Source organism: Balaenoptera ricei, chromosome 10, assembly GCF_028023285.1.
Source record: "Balaenoptera ricei isolate mBalRic1 chromosome 10, mBalRic1.hap2, whole genome shotgun sequence".
Lineage (NCBI taxonomy): Eukaryota > Metazoa > Chordata > Mammalia > Artiodactyla > Balaenopteridae > Balaenoptera > Balaenoptera ricei.
In genome coordinates this window covers 62,512,279-62,525,547 of record NC_082648.1, presented here as the reverse complement: position 1 = coordinate 62,525,547, position 13,269 = coordinate 62,512,279, and positions in this window count along the sequence as shown.

Below are 13,269 nucleotides of genomic sequence, written 5' to 3'. Positions count from 1 at the left end.
TTAACAGCTGATCTTTCATCAGAAACTCTGCAAGCCAGAAGGGAGTGGCAGGATATACTTAAAGTGATGAAGGAGAAAAACCTACAACCAAGGTTACTCTACCCAGCAAGGATCTCATTCAGATTTGATGGAGAAATTAAAACCTTTACAGACAAGCAAAAGCTGAGAAAGTTCAGCACCACCAAACCAGCTTTACAACAAATGCTAAAGGAACTTCTCTAGGCAAGAAACACAAGAGAAGGAAAACACCTACAATAATAAACCCAAAACATTTAAGCAAATGATAATAGGAACATACATATCAATAATTACCTTAAATGTAAATGGATTAAATGCTCCTACCAAAAGACACAGATTGGCTGAATGGATACAAAAACAAGACCCATATATATGCTGTCTACAAGAGACCCACTTCAGACCTAGAGACACATACAGACTGAAAGTGAGAGGATGGAAAAAGATATTCCATGCAAATGGAAATCAAAAGAAAGCTGGAGTAGCCATTCTCATATCACACAAAATAGACTTTAAATACAGACTCTTACAAGAGACAAAGAAGGACACTATATAATGATCAAGGGATCGATCCAAGAAGAAGGTATAACAATTGTAAAATTTATGCACCCAACATAGGAGCACCTCAATACATAAGGCAAATACTAACAGCCATAAAAGGGGAAATCGACAGTAACACAGTCATAGTAGGGGACTTTAACACCCCACTTTCACCAATGGACAGATCATCCAAAATGAAAATAAATAAGGAAGAACAAGCTTTAAATGATAAATTAAACAAGATGGACTTAATTGATATTTATAGGACATTCCACCCAAAAACAACAGAATACACATTTTTCTCAAGTGCTCATGGAACATTCTCCAGGATGGATCATATCTTGAGACACAAATCAAGCCTTGGTAAATTTAAGAAAATTGAAATCGTATCAATTATCTTTTCCGACAGCAATGCTATGAGACAAGATATCAATTACAGGAAAAGATCTGTAAAAAATACAAACACATGTAGGCTACACAATACACTACTTAATAACGAAGTGATCACTGAAGAAATCAAAGGGGAAATCAAAAAATACCTAGAAACAAATGATAATGGAGACACGACTACCCAAAACCTATGGGATGCAGCAAAAGCAGTTCTAAGAGGGAAGTTTATAGCAATACAAGCCTACCTCAAGAAACAGGAAACATCTCGAATAAACAACCTGACCTTGCACCTAAAGCAATTAGAGAAAGAAGAACAAAAAAAACCCCAAAGATAGCAGAAGGAAAGAAATCATAAAGATCAGATCAGAAATAAATGAAAAACAAATGAAAGAACAATAGCAAAGATCAATAAAACTAAAAGCTGGTTCTTTGAGAAGATAAACAAAATTGATAAACCATTAGCCAGACTCATCAAGAAAAAAAGGGAGAAGACTCAAATCAATAGAATTAGAAATGAAAAAGGAGAAGTAACCACTGACACTGCAGAAATACAAACAATCATGAGAGATTACTACACGCAACTCTATGCCAATAAAATGGACAACCTGGAAGAAATGGACAAATTCTTAGAAATGCACAACTGGCTGAGACTGAACCAGGAAGAAATAGAAAATATGAACAGACCAATCACAAGCACTGAAATTGAAACTGTGATTAAAAATCTTCCAACAAACAAAAGCCCAGGACCAGATGGCTTCACAGGCGAATTCTATCAAACATTGAGAGAAGAGCTAACACCTATCCTTCTCAAACTCTTCCAAAATATTGCAGAGGGAGGAACACTCCCCAACTCTTTCTATGAGGCCATCATCACCCTGATACCAAAACCAGACAAAGATGTCACAAAGAAAGAAAACTACAGGCCAATATCACTGATGAACATAGATTCAAAATTCCTCAACAAAATACTAGCAACCAGAATCCAACAGCACATTAAAAGGATTATACACCATGATCAAGTGGGGTTTATCCCAGGAATGCAAGGATTCTTCAATATATGCAAATCAATCAATGTGATACACCATATTAACAAATTGAAGGATAAAAACCATATGATCATCTCAATAGATGCAGAGAAAGCTTTCGACAAAATTCAACACCCATTTATGATAAAAGCCCTGCAGAAAGTAGGCATAGAGGGAACTTTCCTCAACATAATAAAGGCCATATATGACAAACCCACAGCCAACATTGTCCTCAATGGTGAAAATCTGAAACCATTTCCACTAAGATCAGGAACAAGATAAGGTTGCCCACTCTCACCACTATTATTCAACATAGTTTTGGCAGTGTTAGCCACAGCAATCAGGGAAGAAAAAGAAATAAAAGGAATCCAAATCGGAAAAGAAGAAGTAAAGCTGTCACTGTTTGCAGATGACATGATACTATGCATAGAGAATCCTAAAGATGCTACCAGAAAACTACTAGAGCTATTCAGTGAATTTGCTAGAGTAGCAGGATACAAAATTAATGCACAGAAATCTCTTGCATTCCTATACACTAATGATGAAAAATCTGAAAGTGAAATTAATAAAACACTCCCATTTACCACTGCAACAAAAAGAATAAAATATCTAGGAATAAACCTACCTAAGGAGACCAAAGACCTGTATGCAGAAAACTCTAAGACAGTGATGAAATAAATTTAAGATAATACAAACAGATGGAGAGTTATAACATATTCTTGGATTGGAAGAATCAACATTGTGAAAATGACTATACTAGCCAAAGCCATCTACAGATTCAATGCAATCCCTATCAAACTACCAATGGCATTTTTCACAGAACTAGAACAAAAAACTTCACAATTTGTATGGAAACACAAAAGACCCCAAATAGCCAAAGCAATCTTGAGAAAGAAAAACGGAGCTGGAGGAATCAGGCTCCCTGACTTCAGACTATATTACAAAGCTACAGTAATCAAGACAGTTTGGTAGTGGCACAAAAACAGAGACATAGATCAATGGAACAGGATAGAAAGCCCAGAGATAAACCCACGCACATATGGTCATCTTATCTTTGATAAAGGAGGCAAGCATATACAGTGGAGAAAAGACAGCCTCTTCAATAAGTGGTGCTGGGAAAACTGGACAGGTACATGTAAAAGTATGAAATTAGAACACTCCCTAACACCATACACAAAAATAATCTCAAAATGGATTAAAGACCTAAATGTAAGGCCAGACACTATCAAACTCTTAGAGGAAAACATAGGCAGAACACTCTATCACATAAATCACAGCAAGATCCTTTTTGACCCAGCTCCTAGAGAAATGGAAATAAAAACAAAAATAGACAAATGGGACCTAATGAAACTTCAAAGCTTTTGCACAGCAAAGGAAACCATAAACAAGAAGAAAAGACAACCCTCAGAATGGGAGAAAATATTTGCAAATGAAGCAACTGACAAAGGATTAATCTCCAAAACATACAAGCAACTCATGCAGCTCAATATCAAAAAAACAAACAACCCAATCCAAAAATGGGCAGAAGACCTAAATAGACATTTCTCCAAAGAAGATATACAGATTGCCAACAAACACCTGAAAGAGTGCTCAACATTATTAATCATTAGAGAAATGCAAATCAAAACTACAATGAGATATCATCTCACACCGGTCAGAATGGCCATCATCAAAAAATCTAGAAACAATAAATGCTGGAGAGGGTGTGGAGAAAAGGGAACACTCTTGCACTTTTGGTGGGAATGTAAATTGATACAGCCACTATGGAGAACAGTATGGAGGTTCCTTAAAAAACTAAAAATAGAACTACCATACGACCCAGCAATCCCACTACTGGGCATATACCCTGAGAAAACCATAGGTCAAAAAGAGTCATGTACCAAAATGTTCATTGCAGCTCTATTTACAATAGCCAGGACATGGAAGCAACCTAAGTGTCCATCATCGGATGAATGGATAAAGAAGATGTGGCACATATATACAATGGAATATTACTGAGCCATAAAAAGAAACGAAATGGAGTTATTTGTAGTGAGGTGGATGGAGTTAGAGTCTGTCATACAGAGTGAAGTAAGTCAGAAAGAGAAAAACAAATACAGTATGCTAACACATATATATGGAATCTAAGGAAAAAAAAAAAAAGGTCATGAAGAACCTAGTGGTAAGACGGGAATAAAGACACAGACCTACTAGAGAATGGACTTGAGGATTTGGGGAGGGGGAAGGGTAAGATGTGACAAAGAGAGAGAGTGACATGGACATATATACACTACCAAACATAAAATAGATAGCTAGTGGGAAGCAACCGCATAGCACAGGGAGATCATGTCTGTGCTTTGTGACCACCTAGATGTGTGGGGTGGGGAGGGCGGGAGGGAGGGAGATGCAAGAGGGAAGAGATATGGGAACATATGTGTATGTAAAACTGATTCACTTTGTTATAAAGCAGAAACTAACACACCATTGTAAAGCAATTATACCCCAATAAAGATGTTAAAAAAAAATGATCATGAACATAAAAAGAAAAAAAAAAAAGTGAGGATGGGACGAATAGAAGTGAAGAGGTTGGGTGTTGTATTTTAGGGTGATTAGGGAGAGCTCTCTTAAATGAAGTGAAATTGTAAAAAGATCTAAGCAAAGTAAGCAAATCTTCCCAGGATATAGAGGGTAAAGAGGAGAGCATTCCAGGCAGAGAGAATAAATACAGATGGCCTGAGGTGGAAGGTTGCATGATATGCCCAGATACTTGTAAGGAGGTCAGTGTGGCTGGAGCTCAGCTACCGAGTATGAATGTTTATTCACAAACCAAGTGGCAGTAGCAGTTCAGGGGAAGGTTGGGTCTGGGAAAATATTGCTAGATATCAACTTATCAATGACATCCAAAGGCATGGAACAGGATTAGGTCACTAATAGAAGTATGGCAATTACAAATGAGGAGGTCCAAAGACTGAACTTTGGAGCACTCCAAACTTCAAAAGTAAAAAATATAAATAGGATCTGGAAAAAGACCCCAAAAAGGGGAGAAAATTAAGAAAAAAGGCAGGGAAGTGTGTTGTCCCGGAGGCCAAGTGGAGGAAGTATTTCAAAAAGGAGTGGTCAATTCTGTCAAATGCTGGTCCCATAACATAACGAATAATTATTGACCATTGGAGAGCTCATTGGTGGTAGAATGAAATTTGGATAGAGTAGTGGAGAGGAAAATCTATCCAGAGTAGACTGAGAACAAAAATGAAGCAGTGCTAATATAGAGCAAAGGCAAATCATTTTAGGTGCTTTGTAGAAAAGGAGAGTAGAGGAAAAGGTTGTAGTTGAAGAAATGTAGCAAAAGAAAATTTATTGCTATGAGAGGAGATATTACAGTATGTCCATATGATAATTTTTAAAGGATCAATGAGAAAAAATTCTGATGATCTAAAAGGGGAGGAGTGGGGAATAGTCTGAGTGAAATCCTTAGGTAAGAGGGCAGCTATTCAATGCATAAGTGTATAGGCCTTTTAATTTAATTTCTCCTAAAAGCACAGTATGAGAGAAAAACTTGGCTGTATATAGTTTATTTAGAAGATGTTTCCTGTAAGCAGAAATAAGTCAGTAGTGAGAAGGATATGGGAAAAAGAAAAAGCCAATATAGGTTGCATTATTGAGGATATGCTCTCCAGAGGGATCTCAGAGAAGAATATAGAATCCATCCAGAATTTTCTAGTCACTGACCTTACTTACTTACTTACTTTAATCCACTGATTCTCATATCCCATTATTTGAGGGTTATCCCCAGGGACATTCATCATGATGATATTTTTAGGCCTAGGGACTCATAACTGATGAATTCATTCAACCACTGATATATAATAAAATGAAATTTCCTTCCAAAAGTCCTAAATAATTACCATGAAATTGGCAACTCCATTCAGTCATTGAGAACACTAAACAGGGTAGAAGAAGAGGCATTTTTGTATGGATGGAGGTACCCTTGGGGGCTCTATATATTTGCCAACTATGAGAAATTTTACGGCTGTGCAACTCTGTTGAAAATGACTTGGAAATAGGCCAGCTTGTGTCTGGATACACTTTACAAGAAAGATAAAACCTGTATATTTTTACATCTAATAGGAGCCATTTCACATTGTTAGTATATGAAGTATATTTATGGCCCTGTGTGGGGACTTTTCTATAATGTCTATTATCTTTGGTAGATGCAAATGGATATTGACTCATTCTGAATTAATTAGCACCATTCGTCATAGAATCTCACAATATGTCTGTGGATTTGCTTTTGTCTTCACTTTTACTGAAGTACAAGGAGGTCAAGTGACTTGCCAATGAACATCAAACATGTTGGTAAAGAAGCCAAGAATAGATCCTAAGATTTTGACTCTAAGTTATTTATGTCACTGTATTTATTGACTTTACCTTCTGCTTAGTCATTTTTGGGCACATTTATGACAAATATAATGAAAAACGACACTCCGATGCTTTAAATAGAGGCTATACTTTACACCAAAGCAGGATGAAAACAGAATATAAATCTGTGAGGCATATGGATTTTTGACTGAAGTTTCAGAATAACCAATTGAACAATTCATTTAATTTCTTAAGGTCTCAGTTTCCATATCCATGAAATTGATGCAATAGTTCCTTAGGTCCCTTTTAAGACCCGCATTCTGTTTTTCTAGGAGATGATAATTGAGGATTTGGTCATTTTAACTTCATCTGTGTGATGAGTGACTTTACCATGTAGGGTTCCTTAGTCTCCCTGATTTTTATCAGGGATCCTTAAAGTACAGATTCTCATGGATTCTGTCATCACAGGCTCTACTGGGAAGTCCATAGTTAGCTATGTCTTTCTCCTAGAATATTAGCCAATTTGGCTTTCTGAACATAGAATCAAGATAGTAGCTTTCCAAATTACTTCTGAAAAAATGTATGCCTGCTAGTGACATATGCCTACAGAAATATCATAACCTCACTAAGAAATCTCATGAAGAGAGCCGATCTGTTTTGCTTCTTATTTTAAATATATACATGTATGTGTATGTGACTGGAATAGTGTCTGGGACATAGTAACTCAATAAAGACTTTTATGAATGAATTATTAGAAAAAGAGAGCTAGAAATCTGCCCCATACCATCTTAGTAATACCTTTGGCACAAGGTCTATGATAAAAGTACAAGACAAATAATAAAGTTATCAGATGACTTTAAATGTTTCTCATTACCCCTCCCCCACTTCAATTCCTTAGCCTCAGAAGTTATCTCCTTTAATTTTTTGTTTGTTTCTAGTTTCTATGACTGTTACAACAATTCTAATTAAAATGCATTCACCCATATTTTTTCTGTCATCAGTCTCTACGCTTTGAAAGATTTGGAAAGTGGTTTCCCTGAAGTAATTTGTACACCTGTATACTTTCCAAAGTTTTGTTTCCGGTGATACTAAATTTAAAATTTGTTCTGATCTTTATCTCTATTTATTCTTTTTAAAAATTATATGTTACAGGTGTACAATATAGTGATTCACAATTTTTAAAGATTATACTCTGTTTATAGTTATTATAAAATATTGGTTATATTCCCTGTGTTGTATGATATGTCCTTGTAGCTTATTTTATACTTTATAGTTTGTACCTCTTAATCCCTACCCCTATATTGCTCCTCCCCCCTCTCCTCTCCACACTGCTAACTGCTAACTTGTTCTCTATATCTGTGAGTCGGCTTCTTTCTTGCTATAGTCACTAGTTTGTTGTATTTTTTAGATTCCACATATAAGTGATATCATACAGTATTTGTCTTTCTCTGTCTGACCTTTTTCATTTAGCATAATGCCCTCCAAGTCCAAGTCTCTATTTATTCTTTTTTTTTTACACTTTAAAAAAAAATTATTTATTTATTTATTTATTTATGGCTGTGTTGGGTCTTCGTTTCTATGCGAGGGCTTTCTCTAGTTGCGGCAAGTGGGGGCCACTCTTCATCGCGGTGCATGGGCCTCTCACTATCGTGGCCTCTCTTGCTGTGGAGCACAGGCTCCAGACGCGCAGGCTCAGTCATTGTGGCTCACGGGCCTAGTCGCTCCGTGGCATGTGGGATCTTCCCAGACCAGGGCTCAAACCCATGTCCCCTGCATTGGCAGGCAGATTCTCAACCACTGCGCCACCAGGGAAGCCCTCTATTTATTCTTAAATCTCTATTTCTTTTTATTCCAAATCTTTTTATATCTTTTTATTCCGAATTTAAATAGATCTTTTTCTCATCTTTGCTTCATCAGATGAGGAAATTAGCAATCTGCTAATGCCCTTTGCCGCTTCTAATTCTCTACACTCAAACTTTTCTTTGCTATGTCATTCATTTTACAATACGAGGGAATGCTGGTTCTTTGTTGTGACTCAGCTTTATTTCCACCCTTATGAACACATCTCTATTACAATGAGATTCTGCTTAGATTCTACAAATGGAGGCAGTTAATGGGCGGAGGAAGGGATAAGATGTATTTTTCTATTCCTGGTGGTCAGCATGGTATACCTTTTCCCAACCTTTTACTTTTAACCTACCTGTGTTTTTATATTTAAAGCACATTTAAAGTTGATAGCATATGTTTGGATCTTATTTTTTGTGGAGTCTGACACTTTTTGTCCTCTAATTATAGTAGTCTATATTTAACATAATTATTGATATGATGGAGATTTAATCTACCACCTTCCTATCTACTTAGTTTTTGTTTCATATGTATGTCTTTGTTCCTTTTACTCGGATTAATTAACAATATTTTTGAATTTCATCTAGAATGTGTTACTTAATTTCTAGATATTTGGGACCTCCAGATATCTTTTAGGTGTTGTTTTCTAGTTTAAGCTTGTAGTTAAAGAACGTGCTTTGAACAATTTGAGGTTTTTTTAATTGAACATTTGAAAACCGCTGTGTTCAGCTGTTACTGGGGCACACATTCTGAAAATACCAGTTTGGTCGATGATCAATCTAATGTCCTTTAAGTATTCTATAGTTTTACTGATTTTCTGTCTGCTTGTTCAATGTAAAACCAAGAGAAGAGGTTTGAAGACTCAAAACATGACTGCCCCAAGCTGTCCTTGGAGGCAGGAAACAGTTCTTACGACCTTGGCCTTCCTGTGATGTGCGTACTCTCCCTGGCTGCAGGACCCAGCCTGCGTGGGCAGGAAGAGCTGCTGGGATGAAGCCCTTCTTGGATGTTTGCTCCTGTATCAGCCTAACCCCCAGCCTCGTTCACGGCCGGGACACCGACCTCCTGCATGGAACTCATCCTGGGGGAGGAGACAGCCCTTCCAGTCACAGGTCTCCTAGGAAGGCCTGGCTTCTCTAAGAGGATGGGCCTCGTGTTTAGACTTGTTCACATCCGAGACCTAGGAGAAGAGGCACCTTGAACGTGACCTACTCAGGCCACAGCTGGGGTCATTTTCAAAAAACATGGTTCAAGAGCCACAGACAAACTCATAGGCCCGGTGCAAATGTGGCCTTGGAGATGGAAAATGTTTCCCAATCCCTGAGAGCTTTGAGACTTTCAGGCCAAATTCTCCCTGTGTGTTACAGCTATGGAAATAGGTTCCCATGGTCCAAAGAATTTAGCTGTTTAAATAAAATGTATACCAAGTCCTACCAGGCCCTGTGTTAAATCCTGGAATTCCAAGAAGAGTAAGACACTGCCCTGTCCTCGAGGGATTTGGAGACACACAGGAAAAAAATGATTCCACCAGAGGTGCTAAGAGTTGTGACAGAGTTGGTGAAAATGCTGTGGGAGCCAGAGGAGGTGGTGCTAATTCTGCAGGAGATCACAGGGATCCGAGAAATTCTGTGCCACTTCCCAAACTAGGACTCAAAAGTAGGTTGGCCACCTCTAGGGTGGAGATCATGGGTGCTGGTCATCAGGACCAAGATGGCAGATTTAAGCCCAATGGTCATTAGAAAGCCCACTACAGGGTTGGGAACAACATGCTGCCTGAGGATGAATAAGCAGGGGACTTTTTTTCCCCCTCTATGGATAGGTAGGTAAGTAGCTGGCTTTGAATAGCAAAACCACACTTCTGGGTAATGCTTCTGGTATTCCAATGCAATGCAGTTGGACACAGAATCCAATTCACATCACCCCCACCCAGACGACGCTGCAGTTCCCTCTGTGCTGCTGGAAAGGAGCCTAAAAGGATTCGGCTGCAGGAATGGCTTTTACCTTAGTTCACCAGTCTCCTCTTTAATGATATATTGCTTCCTCACCACGGTGGCTCATTTTTCCAAATGGCACATGAGATTGTCTACATCCTGTCCCAAGAGAGACAGCATTGTTCTTGATAGTGTGGGATTTTGCTTTCCCAAGACTAGGTTTTGTAATATTTCAAATGTAATGTACAAATGTAATATTTGTAACTCTCCCAGGTGCAAGGGGCTCTCTAATATATGAGATTACGACTTTTAAAAAAACATCAAATTTGATTTTGTGACCCAGGCTCTTCCATTTGACTTTCTGAGTTACTACAAACACACATTTCTGGTTTTAAAAAAAATGACTGCCCCTCTTCTTTTCTTCTAATATTCTAATATCCTAATATTTCCTTCTAATACACATACTGTTACAGCGGTCATTGAGGCCCTGTTCATCTTTATCCAGTCTTTTTTCCACTCTGCTTCACTGCAGATATTTTATATTTTTATGTCTTAATGTGTAGCAAGCTTCCATTCTGCATTTTCTAGTCTGCCGTCAAGCTCATTCAGTGAATTTTCACTTCAGATATTGTCATTTCCGTATCTAGAAAGTCCACTTAGTACTTTTTATAGCTTCAATTTTTCTCTTCAGTAGTATGTTCATGTTTTCTTTTAAATACTTTTACATAGTGATAGATATTTTAATGCTCTTATCTGTCAATTCTATTATCCCTCTTCTTTCTAGGTCTGTTTTTATTGACATTTTTTCCTGGTCACATAATTTTCTTGCTTCTTGCTATGGTTAGCATTCTTTGAAATTGTATGCTTAACATTATGACTCTGTTTCAGGGCTTTGAATTTTAACATGTAGGCAGTTAAATTACTGGTGGTTCTATTTGCTACTTTTGAGATTTGCTTTTAATATTAATTTGGTGGATCTTGGGTAGCCCTTATTACGAAAACAATTTAGTCCCACTACTTAGGTGGTCTTTCTGTGGTCTCACCTAAATGTGCCTAGTGGTCAATAGGGACACCTGTCTCTGTCTCTGGTTGATTGGCATTTTAGTGCTTTTTTGTGTGGGCTCTAGATCAGCTCACAGCCCTTCTGGTTGCTCCACCTTGTAGAGTTTCACCCCATGCATGTGTATTTTAGTAGCTGTGATGGTTAATTTTACATGTCAACTTGGTTAAGCTGTAGTACCTAGCTATTTAATGAAACACTGATTTAAGTTTTGCTGTGAAGGTATTTTATAGAAGTAGTTAATATCTACAATTAGTTGACTTTAGGTAAAAGAGATTGATAATGTGGGTGGTCCTCATCCAATTAATTGGAAGCCTTAAGAGCAAAATCAGATTTTCTGGAGAAAAATAAATTCTGCCTCAAAGCCGTAGTGTCAACTCCTGCTTTAGTTTCCAGCCTGCCAGACTGCCTACAGTTTCAGACTTCCCTGCCCCCAGAATCACATGAGCCAATTTCTTAATTCCTTAAAATGTCTGTCTGTCTATCTATCTATCAGCCCTCCATCTATCATCTATCTCCTATTGGTTCTGATTCTCTGGACACACCTGACTGATAGAGTAATCTATAAATATTCAAGGGGCTGGAACATGGGAATTTCTGAAACTTTTTTTCTTTGCAACTCCCTCCTCTCTGGAATTCTGTGCTGCAACTTCCAGCTGCCTCAGCATCCCTGAAATCCAGTCTCTGGCTCCTCAGTTAAACAAGATTGCATGCTCTGCTTAGTGTCTCCTTGCTCATTGGTTTCTCCAGGCAGAATTCTCGGGCAATTGCAGGGTTCACTTCATTTATTTCTCTTCTTTCAGTGATCATGGTTCTGCACTGCCAGTTGTCCATAACTGAAAGATGTTTTATACATTTTGCCATTTTTTTCCAATTGTTTACAATATGAAGTTAAATTCAGTCCTTCCTTTCTTTTAAATTTATTTATTTATCTATTTATTTATTTAAAAAATTTTTAAATTTTATATTGGAGTATAGTTGATTGACAATGTGTTAGTTTCAGGTGTACAGCAAAGTGATTCAGTTATACATATACATCTATCTATTCTTTTTCAAATTCTTTTCCCATTTAGGTTGTACACACTGCTATATTTAAAATAGATAACCAACAAGGACCTACTGTATAGCACAGGGAATACTGCTCAATACTCTGAAATTCAGTTCTTCTTACTCCATGGTGACCGGAAGCTTGTCTCTCCATCTTCAACACTAGCAAGGCAAAAACTCAGTCAATTAAGAATCTCCATTTAAAAATCATATTGGAAAAGCTTCTATTTCATAAGGAAATAGACATTCATTGCTCTGATTTCAGTAAACTAGAAATAGAAAAATTTCATATATAGGCACTCTTCTTGTATGTTTGCATCGCAATTTATTTTTACACAGAGGTTGTCTTCCGTTTTGATCTCAGCTAGTGTATAATCAATCTTTTCTCTGTTAGTGTACTGTCTTGGTAGGGAGTCTTAGTAAATCATGGGTGCATTGAAAGGTCACAACCAGTTTTTTTTAAATACGTTATTTTATATTTGCTCAGAACCATGATTTTTGGGCATTCTTGACAAAAGTAATAGATCTCTCATCTCTGCACAAGGATAGGACTGGTCAGCTACTTGTTTTATAGATTTCTTTTATTGTTTTGGGACATCAACTTGCCATAAGGTTGAAAAAAAATTCCTTTCTGAGTCTAATAGTATAATTCCCATTCACTCCCCTTCTGGGCTAATGAGTTTATTCAGAACATTGCCTCCTGTGTTCACATACTGCTGCTTCTTTCCTTCTTTTATTGATTCATTTCAGGTCTAGTATAACTGGAAAATTACTCCCTTCACAGCATTAAATTTTCGTATTGTTTTTTCCATTTCAGTAACTATATGATGGATATAAGACTTAGTTTCCTTTCTATGTAATAATGATTGAGTTGCATATAATGGGCAAATAGAAAATGTTTTATACAAAATGGCCTAATGGAAGTACTTTTCCTTGTTTAAAAAACACAGTATCTTCCATTTTTACGTCTACTTGATGCTGTTTCTCAACTCTCAATTTAGCTCTCCCTGGTGGGAGTCATCATTATTTGCTCTTGGCAAGCAGAAAGACTGCAACAAAGTCATTTAGTTTCTCCCAT